This window comes from Peromyscus maniculatus, chromosome 1, assembly GCF_049852395.1.
Source record: "Peromyscus maniculatus bairdii isolate BWxNUB_F1_BW_parent chromosome 1, HU_Pman_BW_mat_3.1, whole genome shotgun sequence".
Taxonomy (NCBI): domain Eukaryota; kingdom Metazoa; phylum Chordata; class Mammalia; order Rodentia; family Cricetidae; genus Peromyscus; species Peromyscus maniculatus.
Genome location: NC_134852.1, coordinates 57,305,904 through 57,319,046, shown reverse-complemented (window position 1 = coordinate 57,319,046; position 13,143 = coordinate 57,305,904). Strand labels below are relative to the sequence as shown.

At 38.7% G+C, this 13,143-nt stretch overlaps 1 long non-coding RNA gene across 1 annotated transcript in view; it reads left to right on the top strand.

The window, feature by feature from the left end:
• The window catches only part of LOC143266991 (uncharacterized), a 180,248-nt gene extending 172,851 nt beyond the window's left edge, over positions 1 to 7,397 (top strand). The window contains exon 8 of the long non-coding RNA XR_013041849.1: positions 7,291 to 7,397. This is a non-coding gene — a long non-coding RNA (uncharacterized LOC143266991). The remainder of the gene's footprint in view (positions 1 to 7,290) is intronic.
• The last annotated feature ends 5,746 nt before the right edge of the window (positions 7,398 to 13,143 follow it).

Sequence of the window (13,143 nt, the reverse complement as noted above, 5' to 3'; positions counted from 1 at the left end):
AAGACTTTCTAATCAAATGGTCTTAAGAAACAAGCAGGGGTAGCCATCCTGATATCCAACAAAATAGACTTCAAACTAAAATCAATCAAAAGAGATCAAGAAGGTCATTACATACTCATCACAGGAAAGATCCACCAAGATGAAGTTTGAATTCTACCATTTAAGCCCCAAACACAAGGGCACCCACATATGTAAAAGAAACATTACTAAAGCTTAAACCACATATAAAACCCCACACATTAATAGTGGGAGATCTCAACACCCCACTTTCACCACTGGACAGATCTCCCAAATCGAAACTTAACAGAGAAATAAAGGACTTAACTGATGTCATGACCCAATTAGACCTAATAGATATCTACAGAACATTCCATCCTAACAAGAAAGAATATACCTTCTTTTCAGCACCCCATGGAACTTTCTCTAAAATTGAACACATACTTGGCCACAAAGCAAATCTCAACAGATACAAAACAATTAGAATAACCTCCTGTGTTCTATCAGACCACCATGGTTTAAAGTTAGATTTCAACAACAACAAAAACTACAGAAAACATACAATCTCATGGAAACTGAATAATGCTCAACTGAATCACCAATGGGTTAAGGAAGAAATAAAGAAAGAAATTGAAGACTTCCTAGAGATCAACGAAAATGAAGACACCACATACCCAAACTTATGGGACACTATGAAATCAGGGCTAAGAGGGAAATTCATAGCAATAAAAGCCCACATAAAGAAGTTGGAGAAATCCCACACTAGTGACTTAACAGCACACCTGAAAGCTCTAGAACAAGAAGAAGCAAAGTCTCCCAGGAAGAATAGATGCCAGGAAATTATCAAAGTGAGAGGTGAAATTAATAAATTAGAAACTAAGAGAATAATACAAAAAATTGAAACAAAGAGTTGGTTCTTTGAGAAAATCAACAAGATAGACAAGCCCTTATCCAAACTAACCAAAAGACAGAGAAAGAGAATCCAAATCAACAAAATCAGAAATGAAAAGGGGGTCGTAACAACAGACATTGAGGAAATCCAGAAAATTATCAGGTCATATTTCAAAAACCTCTACTCCACAAAACTGGAAAACCTAAAAGAAATGGACATTTTTCTGGATAGGTACCACATACCTAAGTTAAATCAAGACCAGATAAACTATTTAAACAGTCCAATAACCCCTAAGGAAATAGAAACAGTCATTAAAAGTCTCCCAACCAAAAAAAGCCCAGGACCAGATGGTTTCAGCGCAGAATTCTACCAGATCTACAAAGAAGAGTTAATACCAATACTCTCTAAACTGTTCCACATAATAGAAACAGAAGGAACATTACCAAACTCCTTCTATGAGGCTACAATTACCCTGATTCCTAAACCAAACAAGGATGCAACAAAGAAAGAGAACTACAGACCGATCTCCCTCATGAACATTGATGCAAAAATACTCAATAAAATACTGGCAAACAGACTCCAAGAACACATCAGAACAACTATCCACCATGATCAAGTAGGCTTCATCCCAGGGATGCAAGTGTGGTTCAACATACGAAAGTCCATCAATGTAAAACACCATATAAACAAACTCAAAGAAAAAAACCACATGATCATCTCACTAGATGCAGAAAAGGCATTTGACAAAATCCAACACCCCTTCATGATAAAAGTCTTGGAGCGATCAGGCATACAGGGAACATACCTAAACATAATAAAGGCAATATATAGCAAACCAACAGCCAACATCAAATTAAATGGAGAGAAACTCAAAGCAATTCCACTAAAATCAGGAACGAGGCAAGGCTGTCCACTCTCCCCATACTTATTCAATATAGTACTTGAAGTTCTAGCCAGAGCAATAAGACAACATAAGGAGATTAAGGGGATACAAATTGGAAAGGAAGAAGGCAAGCTTTCCCTATTTGCAGATGACATGATAGTATACTTGAGTGACCCCAAAGATTCCACCCAGGAATTGATAAAGCTTATAAACACCTTCAGCAACATAGCAGGATACAAGATCAACTCAAAAAAATCAGGAGCCCTCCTATATACAATGGACAAAGAAGCTGAGAAGGCAATTAGAGATACATCACCCTTTACAATAGCCAAAAATGACATAAAATACCTTGGGGTAACACTAACCAAGCAAGTGAAGGACCTATATGACAAGAACTTTAAGTCCCTGAAAAAAGAAATTGAAGAAGATGTCAGAAAATGGAAAGATCTCCCATGCTCATGGATAGGCAGGGTTAACATAGTAAAAATGGCAATCTTACCAAAAGCAATTTACAGATTCAATGCAATCCCCATCAAAAATACCAACACAATTCTTCACAGACCTGAAAAGAATAATACTCAACTTCATATGGAAAAACAAAAAACCCAGGATAGCTAAAAGAAACCTGTACAATAAAACAACTTCTGGAGGCATCACAATCCCTGACTTCAAGCTCTACTATAGAGTTACAGTAATAAAAACAGCTTGGTATTGGCATAAAAACCGACATGTGGACCAATGGAATCAAATTGAAGACCCTGACGTTAACCCACACACCTATGGACATATAATTTTTGACAAAGAAGCCAAAAGTATACAATGGAAAAAAGAAAGCATCTTCAACAAATGGTGCTGGCATAACTGGATATCAGCATGTAGAAGGCTGCAAATAGATCGAAATCTGTCACCGTGCACAAAACTTAAGACCAAGTGGATCAAAGACCTCAACATAAATCCAGCTACTCTGAACCTGCTAGAAGAGAAAGTAGGAAGTAGGCTTCAACGCATTGGCATAGGAGATCACTTCCTAAATATAACACCAGTAGCGCAGACACTGAGAAAAACAATCAATCAATGGGACCTCTTGAAACTGAGAAGCTTTTGTAGAGCAAAGGATATGGTCAACAAGGCAAAGCGACAGCCTACAGAATGGGAAAAATATCTTCACCAACCCCACATGTGACAGAGGACTGATATCCAGAATATATAAGGAACTCAAGAAATTAGACATCAAAACGACCAACAGTCCAATTGAGAAATGGGCTTTAGAACTAAACAGAGAATTCTCAACAGAGGAAACCCAAATGACTGAAAGACATTTAAGGAATTGCTCAACATCCCTAATCATCAGGGAAATGCAAATCAAAACAACTCTGAGATACCACCTTACGCCTGTCAGAGTGGCTAAGATCAAAAACACTGAAGACAGTTTATGCTGGAGAGGTTGTGGAACTAGGGGAACTCTCCTCCACTGCTGGTGGGAATGCAAGCTTGTACAACCACTTTGGAAATCAATATGGCACTTTCTTAGAAAATTGGGAATCAGTCTCCCCCAAGATCCAGCTATACCACTCCTGGGCATATACCCAAGAAATGCTCAATCATACCACAAGAGCACTTGCTCAGCTATGTTCATATCAGCATTGTTTGTAATAGCCAAAACCTGGAAACAACCTAGATGCCCTTCAACTGAAGAATGGATAAATAAATTGTGGCACATATACACAATGGAATACTACTCAGCAGAGAAAAACAATGACATCATGAGGTTTGCAGGCAAATGGATGGATCTAGAGAAAATCATCCTGAGTGAGGTAACCCAGACTCAGAAAGACAAATATGGTATGTACTCACTCATAGGAAGATGCTAGATGTGGAACAAGGATGACTGGTCTGCTACTCACATCACCAGTGAGGCTACCTGGAAAACGGGACCCCAAAAAAGACACGGAGAAATGGATGAGATCTACATGAACAGCCTGGTCATGAGTGGCAACAATGAAGAGCAATGGTCGAGGGAAATAGAGTGGGAGATCCTTGCTGGATCAAGAAAAGAGAGGGAGAACAAGGAATAGGAGACCATGGTAAATGAAGACCACATGAGAAGGGGAGGAAGCAGAGAGCTAGGGAGGCCCACGGAGATCCACAAAGATACCCCTACAAAAGACTGCTGGCAATGGTTGAGAGACGACAGGAACTGACCTACTATGGTGATGGGATGACCAGACACCCTGATAGTTGTGCCATAAACCCCATCCAAGGACTGAGGAATCTGGATGCAGACATCCATGGCTGGGCTCCTGGTGGAGCACTGGGAGTCTAATTAGTGAGAAGGAATAGGGTTTATATGAACGAGAATTGTTGAAGCCAAGGTTGGATAAAGCACAGGGACAAATAACCAAATGAATGGAAGCACAGGATCTATGAACCAAAGGCTGAGGGGCCTCCAACTGGATCAGGCCCCCTGAATGGGTGAGACAGTCATTTGGCTTGATCTGTTTGGGAGGCAGCTGTGCGTTGGTGCCGGGTCCTGGGCTCGTTGTATGAGTTGGCTGTTTGAATCCTGGGACTTATGCAGGGACGCTTGGCTTGGTCTGGGAGGGGGGGACTGGACCTGCCTGGACTGAGTCTACCAGGTCGACCCTGGTCCTCGGGGGAGACCTTGATCTGGAGGAGGTGGGAATGGGGGGTGTGCTGGGGGCAGGGGGAGAGGGGCGAGAGGGGGAGAACAGGGGAATCTGTGGCTGTTATGTTGAACTGAATGGTGTTGTAAAATAAATAAAAAAAATAAAATAAATTAGAAACTAAAAAAAAACTGGGATTACATCAATTATTTTCAAGAATTTACAGTGGAGATCAATTCAAGATGGCAATGGCTGTTGGCATCCCCAAGCCCATGGAGCAGCTCCAAGGAGCCTGAGAGACTCAAGGAGGCTCAGAGTAGGGATGATGCAGCAGAGGATGAGTCAGAGAGCGCCAGGTAACGCAGAAACATTTAAAAAAGGTAGGTCTTATGGGACCTTTTAAAAGTGTTCTCCTGAAATTGAAAAAAAGATGGCAGAGCAGAGTTCCATGCATGAGCCAGAGAGATGTGGACCTAGAGCTGTTGAAGCTCACACTAATGGGGATGGAGAATGCTTCATTTTCTAGATTGGGCCACCTCAAAATTCTCCCAGGGACTGTGCTGTAGCTGGGGGCCATGTTGGTGTCCATAGTCCATGCTGCCACCAGAAACCATGTTGAAGTCAATGAGCTCTGCTTCCACTAGCTGTTCTGGGAAAGGAAGCTTCTTTTGCAGTGGTATCTACGACTGCAGACTCAAACTAACAAAAGTCACCTGTACACAGTTGGGCAATAAATTATTTTGTTACCTGAGTTAATATTTGAAAAGAGACCTTGGTGATTGGTGAAAATGTGATTTATTCTTTAATTAAGACCTCTAAACAGCATGTTCTGATTTGAACCATATCAGAATTCATCAATATAAAGAAAAAATGTTACATAATATCTCAGGATTTTTTTGAAAGCCTGGGAATCTATCAAAGAGATTGTCATTTGTGAGGTAAATCTCCACCACTGAGCTATATCCTCCAACATTCTCCATACTCTTATTTTTTTGTTTTTATTTTTTACTTTAAAATTTTCACATTTTATTAAGGTATATTCTTTTCTCATCTAATATACCCTGATTGTAGTTTCCCCTCCCTCTACTCCTCCACATTCCTCCCAACCCCCCCTACTCCTGATCCACTCCTTTTCTGTTCCTTATTAGAAAAGGACAGGTTTCTAAGAGGTAACAAACAATAATAAAATATAAGATACAACAAAAAAAATAACATTGAAACTGGACAAGAAAAACCAACAGAAGTAAAATAGCCCAAGAGAAATTACAAGAACCTGAAACACACCTGTTCACACACTCAGGAATTCCATAAAAATATTAAACTGAAAGTTAGAATATGTTTGCAGAGGACCTGGTGCAGTCCAGAGTAGGTCCTGTGACTGCTGCTTCAGTCTATGTGAGTTCATATGATCTTTGCTCAGTTGACTTAGGTAGCTTTGTTTTCCTGGTGTCCTATGTCCCCTCTGGATCTTATGCTTTCTTTATCCTCTTCTTTAGGGTTCTCTGAGCTCTGAGGGGAGAGATTTGGTGTAGAAAAACCATTTAGAGCCGTGTGTTTCACAGTCTCTGTGCATAACCGTCTGGCTGTGGGTATCTGTATTTGTTCCCATCTGCTGCAGGAGGAAGCTTCTCTGATGATGGCTGAATTATGCTTATTATCCATTCTTTATTGTCATATAAATATGTAACAATGCACAGCTGATATTTTCATAGTACTCATAGTTCCATTTCACTGGAAAACATCCTTGAATTTCTAAGCCGTCTTGGTTCATGGAAGACTATTTAGCTCATGGCTTATCATTTTTTTTTATAATTGAAATGTTACCTTCTATTTTTCTTTCTAGAATAATTTTATATTATTTTTGTTCATCAGAAAGCTTCTCCAATCTTTTTCAGTGCTTTCATTCTGTGAAATCTTTCAAAGTAAATAAGTTCCCTCCTCTATCTTCATGTCAATCATCTGCTGATATCTCAGTGCTAATGAGATGCAATGAGTAGGACTGGGGTTTGGTCTCATCTCCATCATTCTATCTCTTAGAATAATTTGGAATATGATATGTAATGACCACATGGCCTGACTTACCTATCTGGGCAGGGGGTCTCAACATGTGTCACATCATTTTTGTAGTGCTCCATATCTGGGGCATCTGGCCCTTGACTATCTTCAGTCTCTTAATATTTCTTGGAGTAGAGATCCTGTGTCCTTCTGATAGTTCTGTGATGTATGTACTTACCCCTCCCCCTGTCCTTTCCCCTGGAAAATTAAGCCTGATCTTGCCCCACCTTTCAACACTTTCAGATCTGGTCTGTTAAGATACCTGCTGCAGGATCCCAGTCATAAAACCTCTACATCTTTGTCCTCTCATGTTATTTGAAAACAAACAAACATAATGATCTTGGCTAAAAAGGTATTGTTTCTGTTTTGTCACTTTTCAAATCATTCCTCCTTCTGGTTGCTACCCAGTTCTCTATCATGCATAGTAAATATCCATCAGTGAGATATGTTCATGATAACATGGACTCAGTATGTCAGTTTCACATGGTCTAAAAACTGCAAATTTCATTCCCCCTACTGCAATCTGTTCTCTATATACCCTGTACCAGTGTATACTGTGGGCACTCTCGCTGTCTCAATGCACCAGTTGTTTACTACAGTGTAGCAACACAAAGCCAATGTTCCCTTTTTGTTCTAATAAAGAAGCTTTAGGATTCTGTTTTTATTTTGTTTTGTTGTCATTCTAACAAAACACAGTTAAAACCCTGGCATTTGGATTAAATCACTGACCATCTTGGACCTTGAATCTGCACAGCAGCTTATACTGAATCAAACCAGCACTTTAGTGCATACGTTCCTCAAATGCATTGGCATAGAGATTCTCATTCTTGTCATTTCAGCAATTCTGACTAAGTGGATAGAAGCCCTCCTATTGAGAAACTGTAGAGTGGTTTGCCTTAAGGACACCTGACCATAGATACTAGCTGGATTCAAAAGGTAAGTGAGAATAGAATGATTTTACTGAACATGTGGGAAGAGCTGAGGGAACTGGAGTTATTATCAAAGAGCATGCTGGTTATGGAGATTTTACAGAAGGAGAAAAGTATCAAGATATAAGAGTTCCTATGGAAACAGAGTATTCTCGTCAGCAATGAAACATATTCTTCTCTTAAACTCATAGGACACAAAATAATCTCAGTTTGTGATATTCACACAGAAAATCATTATTTAATTGATAATGTATTAATAAGAAGCAAAGAGGTGGGCTACAGGTGATTCGGTGGCCAAGAGCATGGTTGGCTCTTGAGCAGGACCTGAGTTCATATCCCAGCACCCACATCTGGAGGCTCTCAACCACCTCTAACCTCAGCTCCTGAGAATCCAATGTCCTATTCTGACCACAGACACTGTATTCGTGTGTATGTGTTAACAGATATATAGATATATACATAATTACAGAAAAAAGGAATCTCAAAGAAGCAAAGGCATTGCAGATCATGATCCATTGTTGTTGTAGTTATAAGAATACAAAAGTCATGGGTCTGATCTTGGCATTTTCATGCATCTGTCCCACTAACTCTCCCATAATTCATTCTTAGTGGGTTTATGTTAATTTTAAAAATTCAAGATAGCATAAAGAATATATTTTTGTGTGTTTTTCAAGAAGTGGTGTGAGCTCCTTCTCAGCACAGCACTCAATCCTTTAATGGATGGTGTACTCACCAGACTCCTTTGTTGAATGAATTGAGACTGGCCCTGTAACATAGAGATAAAAGGATGGAAAGTTACCAGGAAGAAGAGTCCTACATGTTCAAAGTGCCCTCTGTACAGAGAATGCTCTCAGGCTATCAGGAAACCCTGGTTTCAGATTTAAGGAAATAAACATTAATTACACGTGAGCTGTTGTAGGTGGGGGTTTTGTTGACTTTCATTAGCTATACAGCATATGTCTAAAATATAAGGCAAATATACCACTAAAATATAAACATAAATGCTAAATGTACCTCTGGAGGAATAATTTTTTAGCTAAAGTTTTCAATTTCCATATACTAAAAATATTTCATCTTAAAGAAACAAAATATAGAAGTGAGAAGAAAGGAGAAAAGTCATTATATGTGCAGAAAAAAGGCCTAATGGAAGGGGGGTAACAGATAATAATGCTTTTAGTTACACTTACACCATTGCAACATTTTCTTTGAGACACTCATAAATGCATGAAATGATAACATCTTGTTTTCCTTACTGTTTTGATGTAATGTATTCTTTATGCCATTCTATTCCAAAATACTGTGTCACAGGTCAGAGATATGAGAGCTTTTTTTCAAGGTGGCTAAATAATAATATTGAAAAATTTATATTGCTCAAACTTTTTTTTTCCAGAATGCAAAAGCAAGGTTTATCTGTTACAAGTCATGACAGGGAACTCATCTCAAGCCATCTCAAGTGAGGCAGGGAAGAGTTACTCTTTCTTGGGGAAATTAGTTTTTATAGGCAAAACCCATAAATTTTTTTAGAGGGGAGGGGGTTAGTACAGGTCCATCCTTGATTGGTCCAATTTTTCCCGGGCCTGGACTTTATCTTATTCTAGCTTGTCTGTTTGCCTTGTCAGGAGTTTTACAACTCTTCTCTGGGGTCAGGTCGTGTTATCTCTGGAGAGGGGTATCTCATGGTTAATTGGTTACCATCAGACATCCTGACTCTGTTCTTTTGAGTTCCTGGATTGAAAGCTTCTTGGTCTGCACTCAGATATTATCCTTCTCAGAATTCTGATAGTACTGATGGCTAGGCTAGCTCTAACTTTGTCAGTGTGGCAGCATCAGACAACCAGATCCTTCTGCAAGGATATAACTAGCTTGTTAGCTCACTTTTAGGATAAAAAAAAACTTCTAAGCTTTGACGATCTCAAAAAAATGATTTAAGATAAAATATGTTTCAGATTTCTCTCCTGTTCTATGGTCTAGAGCTAAACATTTAGGAGCCCTGATGAGCTGGTAGAGCAATGACTACTTATTGTTCAGTTACAAGCTCAACATTTTGAATTTGTTTTAGATGTCATCTAAATATATGTAAATATAAACTTAAAAGTGCTTCTCATCAGGCCAAAAATCTCTGTCCAATTTATACCTCACTTTCTGGACAGAAGGAAAATGCACAAGCTTTTAACCCAAATCTGTAGTTCTTGTTGAGACTCAAAGGTATGAGTCCACTTCTACTGTTTTACAGGTACCCATTACCTGCTTTGTTTACAATATGGATTTCAGTACGGATTGGTAATACTAATGTATCTAAAACTTTTATGTCATTTTGTAAGTAGGCCTCAAAGTATCAAAAGAGTCATAAAACCTAGACCCACTTCACAGAAGTCAAAAGGACCCCAGATAAGTATTCCTAAAGATGATATTTTCCTCTCTCATGGTTTTGGGACTAGTGCTTTTCCCATTACTAAGGATATGGACCTAAGGGGTTCCAAATAAGTTCATAAATTTTAACTTCTGTTTCTAGTTTAAATTTGTCTCAACAGATCTCCACTTGGCTGGCAGTCACCTCCAAGCTTCAGTTGCTGACTACACTGCTCCAGACGACTGTGAGCTCCGGACTTGCTAAAAGCTGACGCAGACCAGCCCAGCTAACATGATTCTTCCTTTGTCGCTATGGGGTCAGGCAGCTACTTGCTTCTGACAAATGCCCCTTGCCCAGTCTTTGACCAGCTTTTCAGCTTTCTGCCCTCCACCCGACAACTGCGCCCCAGTGCCAGCTCGAAGCAGTTCCAGAAGAAAATACATCGTCTACGTTCCCTCTTCAGATAAGGCTAAAATGCTGGGTCAAAAAAGCTCCCTAACATAGAGGCAAGTCTAATAGGGCCCACTGTGATCCTCATTATCTTACTCAGGCCCTATATCCTTATCAGACTAGTACAATTTATAAAACAGAGGATAGGCAGCATATAACTCATGGTACAATGGGGTTATACACAAGTCAGGACCACCGAATAGGTCTCATGCTCAAACTTTTTAAGGAACTGGAAGATGTTGGACTTATTTGGAATGAATGGTTGTTGGATGAAATATCCTCAGAAGCTATGGTTTCTTCTGTGACTATATGCTACTTATGTCCAGGTGCATGGTGGGAGACCTCCTTAAAATATTCAAGGATGGTACCATTCAATGTGAATTGCAAATGAGGATGCTCAGCTAATGTTGTCCCTTGAGTTGGGATTGGTGTTAATAGCTCCCAAATCATTTCTAGACCCTGTAGATAATTTGAAAATACCCCTTCTAACATTTGCCAGAGATCACTTATTTAAACATTTGCAGTCATGTCAGGTTCATGAAATATATTGCCACATTTAAGTTTCCCTTCAATTGGGCTTTATGTGGTTACATATGGTTTATTTTCTGCCTAACAAATTCTATATATTTTATTCTGAACTTATTGATAAAATAAAGTCTTAAAATGACTTTGAGAACTATAGTATACTTTTCTCATTAAATTATCAGAACACAGAGATAGAAACTTAAAGAAGTTTACATTTAAATTCTAAATTTCAATTTTCTGCCATCGAAGATCAGAACAAAAGGCATGCATGTTGGCTCATACGCATAATCTTAGCACTTAGGAATCTGAGGCATAAGGATTATCATTAGTCTGAGGCCAATATATGCCATAGAGTGAATTCTAAGCCAACATAACATAGAATGTGACTTTTCTCAAATGTAAATAAACAAATAAATAAAATAAATTACAAATAAAAGTAGAACATTAATGCTTTTTCTTTGAGTTTTTTTTTATTGTTGCACATTTTGGGGGAAAATCAGTTTTGGAGATAAGGAACTATTTGTTCTAAGACTTCTACCTCAACAGTTTTTAGAATCTACATAGACTTTTCACTCTTAAAGTCCTATATCCCTTCACATTTAGTTATGTCCTATTCCTGGGGCAGGAGATCAGAGAGGAAGCTGGACCTCCACATGTCAGGCTCTCAATGCACGGAGGAGGAAGATACTAGCAATTCTTGGTTCAATTTTCCTATCCTTTACTCTCGACACACTTTTGAACTCCTCTGGTCTTAAGTCCCAGTACATGGCAGCCTTTGACTCTCTGGAATTTATTTTATATTAATTTAAATTTTTTCTTTATCTTTCTTTTTATTGAAAATAGATTTTATTTTCTCACACAATATGTCCTAATCATAGTTTTCCCTCTCTCCATTCTTCCCATTTCTTCTCTACCTCCCCTCCTATCTGGATCCACCTCTTATATCTTATTAGAAAACCAACAGGCATCCAAGGGATAATAATAAAATAAAGTATAATAAGATAAAACAAAAACTAACACATTTAAATAGAAAAAACATACAAAATAAACAGAAGGAAGAGAGTTCAAGTAAAGGCACAAGAACCAGATGCAGATGTAGATACCCACTTGTTCTCAAACTCAGGAATAACACAAAATACAAAACAGAAGTTGTATGCACCAAGGTCCTGTGGGGAAAAAGAGAGAAAAAAGATTTATAATTAAAATGAAGTAAAAATATGAAGTAAGATAAAGTTTATTTGTTTGTTTTTTTAAGAGGGAAAACACTGACATAACATTATGAGACAAGGAGCCTCTAATGATGAGGTTGAACTCTTATTCTGTTGGCTATATATTGGCGGACATGCAGCCTACCCTTAGGAGCAATGTATTTCCCCAGTGAGAATCTTTTGGATGCTGTGGGATATTGTTTTTGTACACTGGTTTAATAAAATGCTGATTGGCCAAGAGCCAGGCAGGAAGTATAGGTGGGGCAAGTAGACGAGGAAAATTCTGGGAAAAAGAAGGGCTGAGTCAGGAGTCACCAGCCAGACACAGAGGAAGCAAGATGACAAGGCAAAACTGAGAAAAGGTACCAAGCCATGTGGCAAAACAAAAATAAGAACTATGGGTTAAGTGTAAGAGCTTGTCAGTAACAAGTCTGAGCTAACGGCCATACAGTTTGTAATTAATATAGGCCTCTGTGTGTTTACTTGTGTCTAACTGGCTGTGGACTGGGTGGGACACAGGAAAACTTCCAATTACAATTGGTGCCCAACATGGGACAAGAGTTTCCACCTAAAACCTGAGAGAACTTAAGAGATTTAAAAATGGAGCTAAAAACAGCTTCATAGTTGTGTCTCAGGCAAGCTCACCAAGTTACACAGAGATGTCTCTAAGTCATGTAGTGCACTGTGTGGTAGATTTAGCTTTTGCTAGCACAGACAAAAAAAGAAGAGGTTTCTGGGCTACATGCTGCTTTGATAGAGGCACAGACCCACTGCTTCCCAGAGTCAGTGGACAGCCTGGTCCCAGAGCTGGTTGTGAATTATCTCCACCATGTTGAAAAGCTGAGACTGGTGGAGTCAGCAGCCAAGGCTGCAGCTTCAGTACTAACCACTGCAGTTTAAAGCAATAGATTCACAATAAGGCAGATTCAGATGTAATAAGACTTTAAATGGTTTACAGTGTGTGTAAAAATGTATGTACTTGGCTTGGAAGAGAGAAGAAAATGTATATAAACAGTTATATAAAGAAAGAAATGGTTTCACAAAATAAAGTCTTTAAAGAAACAGTAAAAGTAATATAAAAAATAAGCCAGGCAAAGATGGATATCACAAACAGAGTCTAGATTATATTGTCTTTGGGATTTTTAACTGCAGAGAGACATTTGATTGTAAAAGCTGCTGAGTTAAATCAATGTGTATATTTTAAAGGTATCTTGATTTCAAAATTTATGT